The sequence below is a fragment of the Crotalus tigris genome, unplaced genomic scaffold (assembly GCF_016545835.1).
Source record: "Crotalus tigris isolate CLP2741 ecotype Arizona unplaced genomic scaffold, ASM1654583v1 scf7180000019173.45859301935:6455823, whole genome shotgun sequence".
In the NCBI taxonomy this organism is placed as follows: Eukaryota; Metazoa; Chordata; class Lepidosauria; order Squamata; family Viperidae; genus Crotalus; species Crotalus tigris.
Window position 1 is genome coordinate 5,297,501 of NW_024097414.1, and position 20,087 is coordinate 5,317,587.

At 43.2% G+C, this 20,087-nt stretch overlaps 1 protein-coding gene across 4 annotated transcripts in view; it reads left to right on the forward strand.

Moving 5' to 3' along the window:
• The window catches only part of CARD11 (caspase recruitment domain family member 11), a 78,525-nt gene that overhangs the window by 5,544 nt on the left and 52,894 nt on the right, over positions 1 to 20,087 (forward strand). For all 4 annotated transcript variants that reach the window (XM_039360755.1, XM_039360758.1, XM_039360756.1 and 1 more), the window contains exon 2: positions 2,098 to 2,250. The gene's annotated coding sequence lies outside the window, so the exon portion shown is untranslated. The remainder of the gene's footprint in view (positions 1 to 2,097; positions 2,251 to 20,087) is intronic.

Genomic DNA, 20,087 nt, shown 5'->3' on the forward strand with positions numbered 1-20,087 from the left:
GTTAAACAAAACCTTAGACTTGGCTAGGAAAATTCCTTGAGAAAAAAGTTGGAAGTCCACCCCTTTTAAAGTTGAGAAGACAGTATGATGTAGTGATTCAAACCTTGAGTGGTGCTGATGGGATCCAAGGTTATAGTCCACCCTCCATTAGTGAAGCTCCCCTGGGTGATGGGGTCAGTTGCCTGTGAGGAAAAGTAGAAGGAAAAAGTGATAGGTCCTGTACAAAACATGGGAGATTGATCGTTATCCTTTTGAGCCAGTCCAGACAAGAAGCACAAACCAGGAGTAGTAACGTTCCCTTTATTGTAAGTTTAGATTAGCAGAATCTTGGAAGTCTGAAATCTCCCTCCCCCCTTTTCCTTTTCCTCTTTGGGAAACAGGGAAGGTCCTTTCTGAAATGCTTCCCATCCACCTCCCTTTTCCCTCGGAGCTGAGACCCCTTTTACATGACGTTGGTCATCTACGCTGCAGCTCTTCCTCCTGTCTCCCAAAGTCACATGGGATTTTAGAATCAACACTGTCCATTCGCCTATTTATTTAGAGCAGGCATCTCCAACCTTGGCAACTTGAAGACCTGTGGACTTCAACTCCCAGAAGCACCACTGGCTGGGGACTTCTGGGAGTTGAAGTCCATCCATCTTAAAAGTTGTCAAGGTTGGGAAACCGGGCATAAGAAGTAGAATCTAGAATGTTGGACGGTCAAGGTTGGATCTATTTTAAGAGCTTCTGTAAACTGGTGGTTAAAACTTCTTCTGGAGCCTTTTTTTCTGGATTTATAAGAGCCGATACTTGCAGCTAAGCCCCCCACCATGGTGGGGAAAGAGGGGGGAAAAAAGACACACAAGGAGAGAAGCAGCAGCCACATGTGCTAAGAGAATGGACTTTGAGGTTTAGAGTATTGTACAGCTCAAGCAAAAACAATCTTCTGAAGCTCTCGGCGAAAGGCAACGCTGATGTTTTCTGACGGTTGGAGGCTAAAATGGCAAATATTTTTCTTTCAATTACTGTCACTTTCTCCTCTTCCAGCATTGATTTCTGGAGAAGCCATTGAAACTCACCGGAGCTGCTGGAAAGGAAAACTAAGCTTTTTTTCTTCTTTGACTTAGACATTTAAAACCCACGCAGCCCAAAGGGCTGCCCAAACCAACGCTTTTTTTGCTTCATTATTATATGTTTTTTGTTGTTGTTAAAGACAAATTTATCCGAATTGTCCACCATGAAGTCACAGCAGGCCACATCATAAGGAATTCACGTGGCTTTCAATTGAATGTTTTCTGGCCCGCTGGATTTGACTGCAGAACTGCATTGATTTGAATAGAAAATATCTGTTTAGGTGATATGTTCATCTACAGTCTGACTTGCTTTTTCTAAGAAGATCTTTCAGGCAACAAAATGCCCCAAGGCCATCAGGAGAGGAATTACTGTTGGAGAAATGCAGGAGAGAACAAAGTGACCGTTCCTAGTTGTATCAATAAAAGAGAATATTTGTAGCTCAAGGTTGAGATGAGGGATCCTTGGTGCTCTCTGAGCTTGATGGTTTTCTTGCAGACATTTCATAACCCAACTAGGTAACAGCATCAGTGCTAGAAGGGAGAGGAGGAGGACTGTGGGGTCCTTGGTGCTCTCTGAGGGGGGTGTTGGGGCAGGGGAGAGGCAGCTGAAAAATGCAGCCATTTCCCTCCAAATTGTAAACATACGGTTTTCCTATTATAATAAAATCATATTGTTGGAGTATTGGATTGTATAATATATTACGGAATATATTGGGGTTTATGGGAAGGCAAGAGATTAAGGGAGCTTGCTGAAAGATAGCAAAGTGACTAATATAGATTCCTGCTGATGTAATGGGAAAACATCCAAATCTGATTTGAGTTCCAATTGGACTCCAAATACATTTAAATTCTTCCCCAAAAGCTTTCAAAGCAGCTTCTCGCTGTATAATAATGGCTTATCCAGCCCTTTCTCCACCAATTCCCCCTGAGCTTCAAATGGGCTCCTTAAAAGAAAAAGAAAAATCTACTGTGCAAACGTCTTGCTATCTTAATAAAATAATAATATTAAGCCAGGAACTTTTTTTTTTTTCGTTTGAAAATTCAGGCTGAATATCCCAAAGATTTCTCTGGACAACTAGCAGAACTATATTCTTCAGAGCTCATCTGTGGAAAAAAAGTAAAATACAACTGGCGTATGAGAAATATTTATCAACTGGGCCTATATACAATTGCCCTCCCACCTATCCCCATCGACATGGTAAGTGGACTTCTGCAAAAGTTATCTAGCCAAATAGTTTCTTTAATGTTTGCATATTCTATTTGCTTGATTTGCCTTGACCAAGTCACGGGTTACCGTTTTAAAAAAAACCCACTTGTATTTATATGCAAGTGTATTTTCTGGAGGACACATTCCTTAGATAAGAACATGAGTATGATTAGGAATGGAATTAAATATTCAGAAGGAAAACTCTCAGTGCATTCTCAACAAATTCTACTCAATGGGTTTGTGAAAAGAAAGATATTTATTTTCTACCTTCCTGTTTTCAATTCCTGGTTTTTTTCCCCACTGAATGGAGTTTTGATTGGAGGGGAGAAAAGAGGGGAGGGGAGGACGAGAGGAAAGGGGAAAGGAAGGGAGATAAATGTTAGCTTGATAAGTGAACTAAAGACTTGGGATTCCTGTTAACTGCACACATATTTGCCAATTATACTATGTATTCATTTTTTTTCAAAGCTAATGCCACAGTTCTCATTTCCTTCCACACAACAATCCATTAATGCCATTTTTTTTTAAGCTGGACCTTCCAAGCTGTCCTCCAGAGAAGGTTTTTACCAGCTACTCAAAAATACATCAGGCCAAGCGGGGGAAAAATGACTACTGAAATAAATCATTCTATTTGAAAAGATTTTGCTTTCAATTTGAATGTTTCCCTGGCATCGGACTTGGAGTTATGCAAATGTCCTTCTTTCTGTTAAATTCACTTGTTTAATTTTTATTACGATTCGCACAGGATAAGGTTTTTTTTTCAACTTTCACACTGAGCCATTTCAGTATTCTACTATTCATGTAGAATAGTCTCGTGGATGGTCCTCACATTTGGACCATCCAGTCCCTACAGATATTAGACCAGCAAGCTTCAGAGATGCTAACCTTTGTGGAAATAACCGTAAAAGAATCTTTGCTTTGCCACCCGGGGGTTTTAGACTCAACAGTCTCCCATTCACATATTTATTTAGGCATCTCCAGCCTTGGCAACTTGAGGACCTGCGGACTTCAATTCCCAGAATTCTCCAGTCAGCTATGCTGGCTGGGGAATTCTGGGAATTGAAGTCCACAGGTCTTCAAGTTGCCACGGTTGGCCAATGGTTGGCAATGCCTGCCAATCCATCCAACCTGGTCTTCAGCAGAGCCTCCAAAGGAGATGGCATTGGTTGTGGATCAGAATACTGTCTTCTGACGTGGTTCCTTGCAACACCATCCAGTACACATTTCTGAATTTATTTATAGCCTTTTATAACCCACCCAAGGTGAGTTCCTGGAGAGAAACAACTCACTTCTGATGCAGCTGGAGATCTGGTGATCAACTCATGACCATAACTCTCCCCTAAGCCAGCCCTAAATGTTGAGGAACATCTGAAGAGCTGGAGTCATCTCAGCTAGGCGTGTTTGAAGGACAGATTTGACTCGCTTGGACTTTGGATGAAAGGACAATCGGAAAAGAGCAGAGCAGACGAGAGAGGGGAGGAAAGAGGCAGGCGGTGTGAGCTGACATTCTGATTACCATACAGCATAAAAGGCAATGGCATATCACTCTTTCCAAAGAGCACATCCTGTAGGTCAACGAAAGGACAAAGCGACCTTTTAAAGGTCGTTTCAACTCTGCATTTATGAAATATTTTCATAAATCTGGAAAGGATGGCAGGAAAATTACTTCTTTCATTGAAAAGCTCCAAGGGGCTAGCTCCCTTTAGCCCCCCCCCCAGCCAAGAGAACTGCTAAAACTTCACACAGCGAAAATGATCACAGCTCCAGTGTAACGCCATCGATGAATGGAAATTTTGTCGTATCACATTTACACGTCGAACCCGGCGGGCTAAATGGGGCGGCTTATAAAAGAATCATTGCACAGATTTGATCAGTTAAAGGTTTCATTCGTCACAGATTGAAAATGGGTTTTTAATCGGATGTTGATGAGGGTCGATTCCCCCAATACAGCGAAACGAGTGCTGGTGGTTTTTGTCGTAGGCAATTTTGGTAAAATTGCTACCCAGATGCTTCCAGGCTGTCTTCAGACCCCCACCATCCCCGCCCAATTAAAAATGATAATAAATCGTTACTTTTTTTTCCCCTGGAATTGCACCTGGGGCATTTATAATGCTCTCTGTTCCCCATTACGGTTCCATATTTTACAACAGTTTTACCAAAATGAATATGTTAGACCAAGCAAAGAAGAAGCAAAAAATAATTTGCATTTCAGATGAACTTAAAGCACAGTGTGATGTGTATTCAGTGGAAAATAATCCACATTTTGCTGTGGCAAAGGAGATTATAGAAGGAGAGGAAGTATCACTGTAGATATAGAGATATACTGTATAGTTAAATATATACCCTAATAATAAATTGAGCATTTACAACCTTTCATAAGGTCCAGTATGGCTAGCAACTAACATGATTTTTAAAAGAATAAGCCAGGGTGTTATGGTCACCTGAATGGGGTCCAATATTATTTTTCTTTTTCTCCTTCTTCTTCTTCTTCTTCTTCTTCTTCTTCTTCTTCTTCTTCTTCTTCTTCTTCTTCTTCTTCTTCTTCTTCTTCTTCTTCTTCTTCTTCTTCTTCTTCTTCTTCTTCTTCTTCTTCTCTCCCTCCTCCTCCTCCTCCTCCTCCCTCTTGGAGAAAGAGGGGCTAGATCAGTGGTTCTCAACCTGTGGGTCGGGACCCCATTTGGGGTCGAACGACCATTTCATGGGGGTTGCCAAACAATGCAGTCTGCCATTCCCCCCCCCCTTTTCCTTAGCTGTGCTACTCCCTTTTATTCTATTGGCTTTCAAAAGCCAATAGGAATTGTCCAGGCTGTCTCTGCCCTGCTGAGCCCACCAAAAGTCCCATTCTGCAAACAGTGCTGCACCAGTTGAGTAGTCCTCGACTTACGACCGGTTGAGTAGTCCTTGACTTGGGGGTAGCGGCATTAAAAAGGTTGAGAACCACTGGGCTAGATGGTTATTCTAAATCCTACAAAAGCTTAACGTACCCATTTCCCATCTTGAAATACCCAACAAAGTCCCTCTCCCAGCCCCCATCTTTGCAGGGTGGTCCTAAAATGCCACCTCAAGTCTGTGAGGCCCCCAAGTTGACTGAACATTTGCGGTGAATTGGATTCACTGGGACCTTTTGTGGAATATTCTTCAAAGCCCAGGCTCCATTTGTTCTAAAATGCATCCCCAAACCCAATCCTCTGAAATTGTCTCTGATATCTCCTCCCTCATTTTAATTACATACACAAGAATGTCCGTTTATACACACCCTGATTGCTTAATAGGCCTAAGCCTTTACGAGCAGATTTCTGAGTTACTCCCATCCCGTCCTAGTAGCTTTGCCAAAAATATTCTGGCAGGGTGCAACTGGTGTTACCAAGGCTATTCCAGCTCTTAGCCTTCCCGTGTCCTTCTAAATCAAGCCTCAACAATTGTTAAGAGGAAGCTCAAGGTTAGATTGCTACATATTTGGCCTCCAGCATTCTAAGCCTTCAACATTCTCCTATATTTTGCCTACCTAAGATATCCTCGTCAAATAAATCAGATCATATTTTTTGCAAGGCAAAAGACCGAGATGGTTTCTTGGCTAAGATGGCATATTTGTTGCAAAACTCTGCTCAGATTTTCATCTTTCATCTAAACGATGAGGCCACGTACAAGGAGTGGAGACACGTTGAAGCAGATTCCTCCCGTTGTATAGCTTTTGACCATGCATTGTGGGTATTAACTCTTGACTTCTAAATAGATTGTTGTTCTCCGTTATTAACATTTTCTTATTCTGCTATTGCTTATTTCTACATGGCCTGAAGGACTTAATCTCATTTATATGCAGAGGTTTTGCAAGCTGATTTTCGGAGGAATAAATAAATAGACAAGGCGGTCGGTGCTGGTGTGTGTGTGTGTGTGTGTGTGTGTGTCACAAGTTAAACAAAACCTTAGAATCGTCTAGGAAAATTCCCTGAGAAGACAGTTGAAGTCCACCCCTCTTGAAGTTGAGAAGATGGTATGATGTAGTGATTAAGGAGTTGGATGGTGCTGGTGGGGTCCAAGGTTATAGCCCATCCTCCATTAGTGAAGCTCCCTGGGTGATGGGGGTCAGTTGCCTGTGGGGAAAAGTAGAAGGCAAGACTGATGAATCCTGTACAAACAGCCAAGATAAACCTAATTGTTAGTCCTTTAAGGTAGTCTAAACAAGATACACAGACTCTGACTGTTAATATGATCTAAGGTTTCCCACATAGACATTCTAAGATTTAGTTTAGCTAGTTTAACCAACCTTGTGTAACAGAATCTTGCAAATCTGTATTTCTCCCCTCATTTCTTTTTACGCTCTGGAAATTAGGGAGGGTCCGAAATGCTTTCCGCCACCACCCCTTTTCCCTCTGGAGGCTGAGAAACCTTTTCCCTGACCTTGATCATCTTGGTCTGCAGCTGTTCCTCCTATCTCCCAAAGTCACATGGAATTTTAGAATCAACACTGTCCATTCATGTATTTATTTAGAGAAGGCATCTCCAACCTTGGCAGCTGGAAGACCTGTGGACTTCAACTCTCTCAATGGCTGGGGAATTCTGGGAGTTGAAGTCCACAGGTCTTCCAGTTGCCAAGGTTGGACACCCCTGATTGCAATGCAATTCCTTTCGGACGGTTGGAAGAGAGGGATGGGAAGAAAGAGCAAAATACAAAATGTCTGGCATGTCCAAAATCTGCCAATCGCTGCCGAAGAGGTTACTGGACGGGGCTGTTCTTCATTCGGGCCATTCCCACGGCCCTCCTTCCCTCCCGCCGTGATTGCAGACAAGACGTTTGAGAGTTTTCAGTCGATCTGAAAGGCTGCCAGCATTGTTTGCAAGTCTCTCTCCTCCGCCTCCGCCTCCTTGTTCTTGTTCTAGAAATGATTTCCAGGAGCGGAATTTTTATGACAAACCTCGTCTCACTGTACATTTTTTACAGTTGAATTAAACAGGGCTTGGAAGGGAAATACCGAAGCCGTTTTTATGATAGGAAATTACTGGGACAAGAACCGTGGATGACAATCTATCAGAAAGGAGAATATTTCAGATTTTTTTTCCACCCTCAATGCAGTGGCTTCCCCCCCTCCCACCCCCAGTGATAACTAATGTCTACAAGATTGGAAAAGAGTCCTTCTAATTTGTTCCCATGTCAAGCAAAGAGAGGCACTTTCTGATCCGAATATGCTGAGATGTTCTTCAACGGAGTAAAAAAACCCTCCCGTTTTGTCTGACTGGTTACATTGTGACTACAATTTCCATTACAGGTGCTCCTCGATTTGCAACAGTTCCTTCAGGGACCGTTTGAAGTTACAAGGGGCCCTGGAAAAAAAGGGACTGGTGACCATTTTTTTGCACTTCACGACCGTTGCAGTCTCCCCATGGTCACGCGGTCAAAATTCGGACCCTTGGCAATTGACTCACCTTTATGATGGTCGCAGTGTCCCAGGGGGTCATGTGACTCCCTTTTGCGACTTTATGACAAGCAAAGTCCATGGGAAAGCCAGATTCACTTCACAACTGTGTGACTAAGAACTGCAACGATTCGCTTAGCAAATGTGGCAAGAAAAGTCGTAAAATGGGGCAAAACTCACTTTCTGGAACCAGCCAAGTGAATGAGGTTCCTGCCAAATGCAATTCTCTCTCTCTCTCTCTCTCTCCCTCCCTCCCTCTATCCCTCCTGCCCTGTCCCTCCCTGTCTATCTCTCTCCCTCTGTCTCTCTCTCCCTCCCTCTCCCCCCCTCTCTCTATCCTCCCTCTCTCCCTCTCTCCCTCTCTCTCTCTCCTCCAGTCTTAAATTTGGGATTATCTTACACCCCTCTCAAATGCTGCCTGGAACATCTGGGAACGAGTGTGTGTCTTGCATTGAAAAATCAGGAGGCACTAGGTAGCTTCTTCTGCAACCAACATATCTGATTAAACAGCATCAGCGTTGGTGAGCATCAACTCCTTCCCTGCGAGGTATGGGGTGCCCAGACGAATGTGGTTCAAATTTAGCCACTCCCTGCATCGGAGGAAGGGATCGGTAGCTCCCGAAACCTTATGCCTTTTCATCAAATCTGGATGCCTGGGATGAAGTCAGCTGGAAGTCAATCTAATTTGCTAGCTAACTGTATAACAGAGTTGGAAGGGACCTTGGGGGTCTTCTAGTCCAACCCCCTGCTCAAGCAGGAAACCCTGTATCATTTCAGACAAATGGTTGTCCAATCTCTTCTTAAAAACCTCCAGTGGTGGAGCACCCACAACTTCTTTGAGGGAAGCTGTTCCACCAGTAAATCGCTCTCACTGTCAGGAAATTTCTCTTTAGTTCCAGGTCTTCTCTCCTTGATGAGTTTCCATCCGTTGCTTCTTGTCCTACCTTCAAAGGCTTTGGAGAAGAGGTTGACCCCCTCTTCTTTGTGGCAGCCCCTGAGATGAATAGTTGGAAATAGTGCCACCACACCATCACATTTTCTGTCATCACAGATTCACAGATGCTCCTCCTGCAATGTGTTTTGTGAGTGACCCTTTTCAATAATGGCTTGGCCCCTCTTTCTTCAAGCAGACATTCTGCTTTTGAGGAGGCCATCTCAGCTCCTCTGGGACAGACGAATCTCTTTAATTAGCCATCGTCCCAGCTTTTTTTTTTTAAAACCCAATTTCTCTTGCTTCAAAGAGAGGCTTTCTTCCTAGTCCATAGGGAGATTTTGCCACAGTTGGGTTACTCTAGGAGGAAAAGAGTCTGTCTGTCTTCTCTGGAGATTGGGTGAGGAGAAGGAGCAAGAAAAGAACAATTGGGGGATGGTTAGTCAGACATCATCAGTATCCATGCTGCAAAGTTCCTAAAACAAGACTAACTCACGGGGGGGGGGAGGGCTGCGAGGACGTAGAAATGAGAAAACGCGTCTAAATGCGAATTATTCAGTCAAGACAATTAGGGTGGACAAAACTTTGCTTTTTCCAAAGACTAGAACAGAACTGCAGTGTTCCATGAAAAAAACCCAAAATAAACAAAACTCAGAAGTGGCCCAGAAGGGAGGATTACCCAGAGGAAGGAGGAGAAGAAGTAGGCGGGAAGAAAAGAGAGAGAGAAAGAAAGAGAGATGTTAAAAATGAGTCACTTTTTGGCAAATGTTTTGGAAAAGGGGGGGAAAAATCCCAACTCCACACCATCAGGGTTTTTTGCTCAGTTTGAAGACTAATGGACCAAGTACGGCTGAAATGGCTTTCTCCATATAAGAAAAGAAAAAGAAATATTTGACCCTGTAGGATGACCTCCTTGTTTGAAACTCTTCTGTAAACTGGTCTAACTCAGAATAAGAAGACAGAATAGAATACAGAACACAGAATTGAAAGAGGCCTTGGAAGCCCTCTACTCAAGCAGGAGATCCCATACCCTACACCATTTCAGACAATTGGCTGTTCAGTCTCTTCTTAAAAACTTCCTGTGTTGGAGCATCCACAACTTCTGGAGGCAAGTTGTGAACACTCCCCTTCCCCTTGCAAAGCCTGATAAATTAAACCATTTATATTTTGATTGCAGATAAAAGCGTTCACTTCCTTTCACTCTTGTGCTCTTCCAACCTGCAAGCGAGGCATCAACTGGAAGGCATGAAGGGCCAACGGCGGAGAAATGCGAAGAAATAATAAAAGATGCAGAAGCCCTGATTGTGGTGACTGAATGGACCCACAACTACACAGTGGGCATAGCCAGAGGCTCAGGAGAGACCCTCCCTAGTTTCTTGAGCTGTAAAGAAGATAGGGAAGAATTATGCTTTCAAACCTGCAAACTTCTCTTAATGTAAGTTTACAATAAAATCGAATTTGCTTATCTGGTCATGTTTCCTGTCTGGTCTACCTGCTATCACCCATCTAAGACATGCAGATTCTGCTTTAGCAGTTCCCTTTTTGTGTGTTGGAAATGTCAATAGCTCGCTCCCCATCACCCTCCGATCTCAGCTGTTTCTCTCCCCCCTCCTGGAGATTTAAATTAACTTCCAGGTGAACTTTTCCTCCTGACAGACTCAAGATGGTAGGTTGATCAGCGTCCTACATCTGGCCCCTTTCCCCAAACCGATTTCGGGGAAATATCTTCTGGAGAATTCCCTCGCAGGCTGTTTCGGATTAAAATCATGATACAATCCTAAAACATGAGCCAGTTTCCTGCAAACGGACACCACCCTTTTCTGGAAACCGCTGCGTTCTGACTTCTTTCTGGAAGAGTTTGGTAACTCTTGGAGGTTAGGAGATAAAACCCAGCCCGCAAGGCACATTTTGGCTTTGCACGACCTGTCAACTTTGCCATCGTGGTGTGTGAGCTTCAATTTATGGGTGAGCTTGCTAAGCAAATCCAGCCCGTGACACTTTATTGAACAAAGCAGAATTGGACAAGCCTTAGCTCATGGCAAGCTATAACGTCAGCCTTGACTGGATGAGAGATTAAGGCAAATGTCTTTAATTTAATTTAAAAGGCAGGAGGTTATTCCAAGAACAGCAGATGGAGGGAAGGATTCAACCCCTTCTTCTTCTTCTTCTTCTTCTTCTTCTTCTTCTTCTTCTTCTTCTTCTTCTTCTTCTTCTTCTTCTTCTTCTTCTTCTTCTTCTTCTTCTTCTTCTTCTTCTTCTTCTTCTTCTGCTGTTAGGATCTCATATGATCAAGTATGTTCTACCAGGCAGACAAGTAATCAAGCAGGAAACAATACCCTCATCAAGGAATTACCAAGGAGGAAAACACATTGCCACCAACTCTGGCAGAGCAAGTCACTGTACAGTAACAGGAACCAAAACCCACTCTCTTCTAGCACTGATGATGTTATCTAGTTGGGCCAAGAAACGTCTGCAAGAAAACATCAGAGAGCACCAAGGACCCCACAGTTCTCCTCCTCCTCCTCCTCCTCCTCCTCCTCCTCCTCCTCCTTATACCAAGGTCTCCACTGTCCAAGCCTAAGCTACAGGTTTTTCTCTTCTAATGGTCTTGTAATATTCTTTGTAATATTCTTCTTTGCCTTGGGCGGAGAAGTTTCTAGGAAGAACGCCAAATTCTCCTCCACATGCCAAGACCTATGTTGCACTCCACCCTCCAAGGGTATGATTACCACTGTGCTCTCCAGAACCATTCTATGCACGTGCCATTTGGCCTTCTCCATCCCCAATTCCTGCCAGGTTCTTGCCCTCCACTCCTTCTCTTGAGGCGCAGGGTAACGAAGAGTAGCATTCCAGACAGATACCCCTAATGGAGACTCTTGAGACCTAGACAGAAGAGGCTGGAGTGCTTCCCAACCTTCTAGAGGACGGTGCAGCAGCTGCCAATTAGCCTTTGCAACGAAACTCTCTTAAATGGCCTCAACTAGCTGACTTTCACCTCACAGGCTGCCCATTTGCTTTGAAAAGTTTGCAAGCCTGATTCTCGGTCCTCGGCCATGGTCAAGGCAGCCGACGACCCAAGTTTAATGTAATGTAAATTCAACCCTGAACTCTGGCCCCAGTTAAAATGATAATGCTGGCATCAGCAGGGAGAGGAATAAAGGCACATAAATTAGTGCACATTAAAAGCCTGAGCAAGGATGGACCTCTCTTGGCGGGGAAGAGGATGGGGGGTTGGGTTTGGCACCGGGATTCTTCTCCTCTGGGATTTGGAGAAAGAAAAGGAGGATATTAAGGCTGGGACGAAGTCTGCAAAACAAGCTATCCGATTGCAGCTCTTGCTGACGACGTGCCATCTTTATGCTGAAAAGCTACATGGGCTGAGCGTTTTCAGCCCCCCCCCCCAAAAGGAGAGTCTCCAGGGGACCAGTTGGCAGTAGGCATATTGATCTCCAACCTCACACTTCTTCCCTTCTCCTCTTGAAAGCGTGTTTGTCTCCTTCTCATTGGTAGCCCCTTCTGTTCCTGCCATAAATAAATTGCTTATTGGCTTCTCAGCTTCTTCCCCAGGGCATTTGATCATCTGTTGGAAAGGGGGAAAAAAAGACGACACCAAGGAAGAAAGCGACACAAGAAATCAAGACTGCGCCACTCATCCCAGCTTTTTTTCTCCCTAGCCAAACCTGCCTAAATATCAGCCCTGCCTGAAGAAATCACAACCGCTGTGAACTGCCACAAAACCCGGGGAAAGCTAACAAAAGGACAGAAAACGAGAGAGACTCTCCCCCAGCCCAAAGCATAAAGCAGAACAGCTGCTATTTTGTCGAGATACCTCACAGTTGGGGTTTAAGGCTGCCGCAGTTAGCGGAGCTTAATGATGGAGTGTGGGTTGACAATGGAAGATTAACTCAATGTGTTTGTTATAGGGTAATGATGGAGAGGAACGTTTCAATTAAATATCCAGTACCCTGAAGAGCAGCTTTGAGAAGATAGCCCCAGAGCAATGAATTACAGGCCGCTTTGGGGAGACGTAGCTGCTGCTTGCTGGTGAGGTCTTCTCGGCCTCCCACTTGGCTAGGTGGGCAACTGAAGAAAACCAGGAGAAGTGATAATGGAGAATATTTATAGCTCAGGGTTGAAATGGGGTGTCCTTGTTGCTCTCTGAGCTTGGGGGTTTTCTTGCAGACATTTCATTACCTGACTAGGTAACATCATCAGTTATCTGTCTTCCTTCTTTCTTTCTTCTTTCCTTTTTCTTTCCTTCTTTCCTTTCTTTCTTCCTTCCTTCCTTGTCTTGCAGTCATTTCATGACCCAGCTAGGTAACATCATCAGTGATCTGTCTTCCTTCCTTCCTTCTTTCCTTCCTTCCTTCCTTCTCTTGCAGACATTTCATGACCCAACTAGGTAACTTCATCAGTGATCTGTCTTCCTTCTTTCCTTCTTCTTTTCATCTTTTCTTTTCTTTCTTTCTTCCTTCCTCCCTTCCTTGTCTTGCAGACATTTCATGACCCAACTAGGTAACATCATCAGTGTTAGAAGGAAATGGATGGGTTTTGCAGAGTGGAGGAGGAGGAGGAGAAGGACTTTGGGCTCCTTGATGCTCTCTGAGCTCTGCTTTCTTGCAGACATTTCATGACCCAACTAAGTAACATCCTCAGTGCTACATAAGTACTAGCACTGAGGATGTTATGTAGTTTGGCTAAAGAAACGTCTACAAGAAAAACAACCAAGCTCAGAGAGCACTAAGGACCCCTCAGAGCAAAGAGGAGTTTACTAAATAAGAAGGCCTGCCCAATCCATCTAATCAGACCTGATGGAAGCTGTCTTATTCATTTACTTCTCCACTTTACAGAGTCACTCATCTCAACAAGGCAAGGAACAGAACCAAAATAAAATAAAAACAATGACAGCCGTTGCAAAAATTAAAAGATAAAGCAGCTGAGATAGTGCAAACCAAATCAACCAGCATAACCAAGAAGTGGATTCCTGCATGTACTTAGAGCCCCAAGCCTGGGAACCGAACCAATGGTTTTGTACTCCTTTAAAATTTGGTGCATGTAGACTAGCCTTTCCCAACCATAGCAAATTCCAGACGTTGGACTTCAACTCCCAGAATTCTGCAGCCCCTAGGGCCCTGGATGGGAATGCTGGGCATTGAAGTCCATCCATTTAGAATTTGCCACGGTTGGGAAAAACTGACCTTGGGTCTCTCAGTGTTAATTTAACAAGGGTGGGGCAGGGAATCTAGCATTCTCTGAGCATTTAGGATCAATTCCACCCACCGCTGGCCAAGAGCCATGGTGGGTGGGAGTTGTATTCTAAAACATCTGGAGATTTTGTAGCATTTGTCCAAGATCGAAAGCAGGACCCTTTCCCAGCTCAGATACCTTTCTGCATGCTATGATGGTTCTCCCCAGATAAATAACAAACCTCAGATTTTTTTCCGACATTGCCCAGGACCATAATAGAAATTTGATTTGATTAGACATTTCTTCACTCATTCTTATTCTCTGCACTTCTAGGAATCCCCTGGCGGTGTTGTGGTGTCAAAATAAAGCAAATAAATAAAGGCCAGAAAGACTTCAGCAAATGTAAATGGGTAGGATTTTTTTTAAGCCTTCTTATGTCCCCTGATAGAACAAAGAAGCCTTGTCTGCTACCTACCTCGTCAAATAGACAGACAGACAGACAGATGATAGAGAAAGATAGATAGATAGATAGATAGATAGATAGATAGATAGATAGATAGATAGATAGATAGATAGATAGATAGATAGATAATAGGGATTATATGTGGTTTTGTCCTTTCTTTTTTCTTTTTTTAATTTACATTTTGACAACATTTTTATCTAGTTTTGTTCTGTCTCTGTTCATTTTTTTTCTTTTCGATTTTAGATTTTAATCTTTTCAATAAAATAAACTAAAATAATTTAAAACACACACACACAGAGAGAGAGAGAGAGAGAGAGAGAGAGAGAGAGAGAGAGAGAGAGAGAGAGAGAGAGAGAGAGAGAGAGAGAGAGAGATTGGCTTTACTGACTCCGCTTTAATATCACCACCCTTTGTTAAAAAAAAAAAAAAGCTCAGATTTTTGCTAGAGATGTAAGAGACCCAAAGTATTAAATCTGAGGTGGGAATTTTGCCCATAGAGCTGGTTGTCATATGGTGGTTACACAACACAACAGCACACATTCCAGCTTTGAACAGATGGTGTGAGTCTACCCTGAATGAATCAGATATACCTGGCAATACCTTAGCAAATATGAAAGAGGTCTATGAATTTATTTATTGAGATGGAGGAGAATGTTTGCCGAGCCTTGCTGTGCCAAGAAAGTTTCTTTTCCTTGCATTGCATTAGAAGGAGGGGAGGGAAAAAAATATCTAAGCGGGTGTGGAATTTATTTTGTGCAACACCAATGAAAACCTTTTTCAAAATCACAGGTGGGTTGATCTTTCAGCTTCAGTTTCTTTGTGTTGATGATGGATGGATGGATGGATGGATGGATGGATGGATGGATGGATGATAGAGAGAGAGAGAGAGAGAGAGAGACAGACAGACAGACAGACAGACAGACAGACAGACAGAGAGATTGAGAGAGAGAGAAAGAGACAGAGAGAGTAGGAGAAGAAGAGACAGAGCCTGGGGATGGAGTCAAGAGAGGACTCAGCTTAGAATTGTTACGTGTTCACAAATGCTCCAGGTCCAGCCCCCCCCCAACTGGCTGAGGAATTCTGGGAGTTGAAGTCCACAGTCTTAAAGGTGCCAAGGTTGGATACATCTGATCTAAAGTTCTTCTTCAAAACTCTTCCAGGATTCATATCAAATCCAATCTTCTTTTCCCCGCTGGCAGCTGCAAAGTTACGTCCTTTGTTCAAGGTTCTAGAAGTTACTTTTCTTCTCCCTCTCCCTCTCCCCCCCCCCCCCACTCTCTCTCTCTCTCACTGAAAGATGCTTTCCTACAATTTAGCTGTAATATTCAGGTTAAATCCCCAGAATGCATGTACAGTAATTGTTCAGTGATTTGGGATGCTGAAACATCACTTTATCTACGCCACTGGGTTCTTCTGCTAAAAATGATTTCTCAGCTCAGGCTTCGATAGGGTGGGCAATGACAATAACACAATTCACTATCCGTCTTATCTGGTGGGAAGAATCTAATCTTTTTTTAATCCAGGGGGATTCGTAAAGCAGGGAACCGGTGGATTGGGGGACTTGGGTGTGGAACAGATATTTTTAAAAAGGAACCTAATTACTCTTGCAGACAACATGTGGCCCATCTCAGCTCCATTTTGTGCAGTCTCTTTCACTGGGTAACATGAGAACTCTACATATGTTCTTCTAGTAGCTAATGAGCATTCCCTGTAGATTCTTTGAGCTTTTACTCTCATTACCCATGACCCTTGACCCCGTGTTGCTTTGAAGGGATAGAAGCTGGAGGTCAGGACAAGTTGGGTATGGCGAAAAATCACATTAAGGCATAGTGTTTTGTTTGATCCTAGCCTCTATGGTTTAATCAACTAGGTTTAAATAAGTGACTGCTTAACATACGGGGTGAAGAGGCCTGGGATTCTTATCCTAGTTCTATAATCCCTTGACCATCAGTGATTTGACAATCAGTAAATCACACCGCTAGAAAAATTTCAATTCTTGTCACCCAGTTGGAGTTTAACCCTCGACCTTCGGCATTACAACAGATTAGAGGATCTGATATCTAAGTCTGCAGACACTAGAAAGCTTCTCTCTCTATTTCTCCAAGTAATGAGCAGTGTTCTCCTATCTCACAGCCATTCCTCTTTCTCCCTGGTTCCCAAAGCAACACTGAGCCCTTTGAAGAACTTCAGATCTTATTCTGTCTTCTTTCTCCATCAACTTCACTGCTTTGGATCTAGTAAAAGTCTTCCTTTTCACGTCAGAACATCAGAATAACAGAGTTGGAAGGGACCTTGGAGGTCTTCTAGTCCAACCCCCTCCTTGAGCAGGAGATCCTATACTATTCCGATCAAATGGCTGTCCAATATCTTCTTAAAAATTTCCAGTGATGGAGCACCCACAACTTCTGGAGGGAAGTTGTTCCAATGGTTTATTGCTTTCGCTGTCAGGAAGTTTCTCCTTAGTTCTAGGTTGCTTCTCTCCTTGATTAGTTTCCACCCGTTGCTTCTTTTCCTGCCTTCTGGTACTTTGGAGAATAGGTTGACCCTTGTCTTCTCTGCGACAGCATATTTCCTATAAATATTCAAAATATTCATACATTTCTTTTCTCTTCAATGTCACCCTCAGCTTTGTTTCCTCTTGTTTACCCAAGCTTTCTTTTTTGCTTTCTTTCCCTTCTTCCTTCCCTCTTTCCTTTCCTTTCCTTTCCTTTCCTTTCTTTTTTCCATGAGCAAATTGAGGAAGACTAGTCATTATGGATCTCAGAAATTGTAAACGATGGGGATTCTGTGGCTGAATACATTACCTTGGTAAAGCTACTAACAAGAAAAATTTAACCTGTATCTTGTGAGCATTCGTCTACAACTGGCCAAATTCCCCTGCTCCAACTTTACACACAGAATCAGTCAAGAACAGAAGATCTAAATGAAGCAGAAACATGTCCAAAGCAAGAAATATTGCCAGAGTCCTCTCTTCTCTTCCTTTTCCCTTTCAGCCTCGGCTCAATACGAGGCTAAGGCTGGTAAATTATTTATAAAGTGGGCCAGGAGTTGAGCAGAATAGGGAGAACCTTCTGCGACTTACTTTTCAACACCTTGCAATATGTAAAGTTAGTTTCCCTCACTTTCTGCTTTGGGAAAATCTCCACTGGGGTTCCAGAGAGAGAGAGAAATATTGGTTTTATTTAGAATGTTTACGTTAAATGCTGCTGGTGCCAAAATACATATTGGCAGAACTGGGCAGTTCTGCATATTCTCAGACAGGTTTGCGCCTCCTGAAAGTGGAAAGGTTACACTGGCAAACACGATACTGATTCATTCCTGTTAATTACCAACATCTGCTGTGAAAATCACTTTTCTTAAAAATCAAGTGTTTTGGCACCCAGTTGGTGCCTGGCGGAACAGAGAGATGTTAAGGCACAGTTTTCCAAGAATCGGGTATATGACAAGTCCAGTATTTTCCAAAGCACCTGAAGGCAGGACAAGAAACAATGGACGGAAACAAATCAAGGAGAGAAGCAACCTAGAACTAAGGAGAAACTTCCTAACAGTGAGGACAACTAACCGGTGGAATGGCTTGCCTCCAGAAGTTGTGGGTGCTCCATCACTGGAGGTTTTTAAGAAGAGGCTGGACAACCATTTATTTGAAATGATATAGGGTCTCCTGCTTGAGCAGGGGGCTAGACTAGAAGATCTCTAAGGTCCCTTCCAGCTCTATTTTATTTGGAGACATTCTTATGCAACACACAGCAGGAGTTTAAAGCAAGATTTCCCAAACTTGGCAACTTTAAGATGGGTGGACATCAGCTCCCAGAATTCTAAGCTGGCTGGGAATTCTGGGGCTTGAAGTCCACCCATCTTAAAGTTGCCAAGGACCCTTTCATTCTTGCTTAGAAGATCAGGACAACTCACGTAAGCTAGTGTTGAGTCTTCATAGAGACGAGGCCAAGGCTGTGGGCTAGTAAGAAGGCATCATGAAAATGTGTGAGGTTGATTGAGATGAAATGGATTTCAAGAATTCCAGAAATGGGATCGTTTCTCCTTTGGAATCAGTTTCCCTAATTCATGAGGAGATCTTCTGATTTTCTAACAGGCTTCCTAGGATGGCAGCAAGTAGGCAAGTCTCTTTGCTGATAAAGAGGAAGTTTACACGACGGTCTTCAAAACCATGTAATGGTCTTCAGAACCCTTGTCAATCTGGGAATCATCTATTTCACTTATGGGTAGTCCTCAACCATCCATTTAGCAACCATCTGAAGTTCCAAGGGCAGTTACATTATAGTTCTTCACCAACATCCAACTGGTGATGGTCTTCCTGCATTGGGATTCATTGACTAGGTCCATGAATCACAATAAATCATGGCTTGTTTCAGCCTTAAGTAAGACACTGTGGCTGAGTTCACACCTCTAGCAAGACCCAAATCAAGCTACGTTATGGTTTAATCCAAACTTTGCCATCCTATGGCTGAATTAGATCTTCTTTTGCCCTTAGAAACCCAGATAGGATCATCAGTATGAAACACGTTGCTTAAAATAAATGTTTTCTGCATTTTACACTTTTTACATCTTTATAGCACTCTGGAATCCTCCGTCATTTTAAAGCACCATTTTGTTTGACAGCTAAGTGCATTAGTGCATGCTTTTATGAGAACTGGATATTTTCCCCTCCCTTTTTAGTAAAGTAATTATTTTCTCCTGTACTTCCTAAGAATTATTCCACAGATGTTAACATAATTCTATAGTTACAGCCTGCACATATTTTCAGTCTGAGTTCGTCCTGAGGGCACAGACCTACCTTAAGAATAGGACTGCATGGCTAAACAGGAAATACTGACTAAATGGAGTTAAAATGGCTCCAAAATAAATATGAAGGAAGGAACTGGGATCAGACCCAACAGAATGGCTCTGCCTTGGCAATTTAGCACAAGACCATAGCTAGACATTTGGCAGTCAAGCAGATACCAATCTAGAGTTGTCTGCAGGATATGGGCATCAACTCATGATAGCAGGATTAAAGCTCCATCTGTGTGTGTGTGTGTGTGTGTGTGTGTGTGTGTGTGTGTGAGAGAGAGAGAGAGAGAGAGAGAGAGAGAGAGAGAGAGAGAGAGAGAGAGAGAGTTTGTCTTTGTCTTTGTGTGTTGCATCATCCCATCTTCTACCTTGACTTTTTGACCCCTTTCTGCAGATATATTTGAGTCTGCAAATTTGAGCAGCCACTGACTCGTGTCCATATATAGCTCTAATCTCATCCTCCAGTTCGACATTTTCATTTATATGGAACATTTTAAGGAGTTGCTCGGGAACGGTTCCAGCTCAAACTTTGGGGATGATTGATGGGGAAAGCTTAAAACAGGGATACGTTTTGGAAAGAAGTGGAAGCGAAGCAATTCCTCTCCATCCTCAGCCCATCTGCCTGAGCGAACATGATTGATTGGCACGTTTCCTACACCACTCCGTACCCCATCAGATGGCACTGTTGGGCTGCTCACTATCGGGCAGTGTCAAAGGCACTGATTTCTACCACAAAAGCTAGATTGCAGCATTTTTTCTTTCCCCCTGCGTAGAGCGCTAAAGCAACGAGGCTGTTAAATAAACAATGACAACAAAGATGTCGGGACATTAGCTATGGGAATATTTGGAAACCTGCAAACCAACCGACTGCAGTTTTCTAACAGCCCTTCTGGAACCATTCGCATCTACAGCATGTCTGTGTGCTTGAGCAGTCATGCTGGCTAATGGACTTCCAACCAAGATGCGCAGAGGAAAAGGGCTCTTTTTCTGCCTATGTGCAATCCAAGCCATGTAAAGGGGACCCAAGCTGTCAAAGCCCTGATTCCCC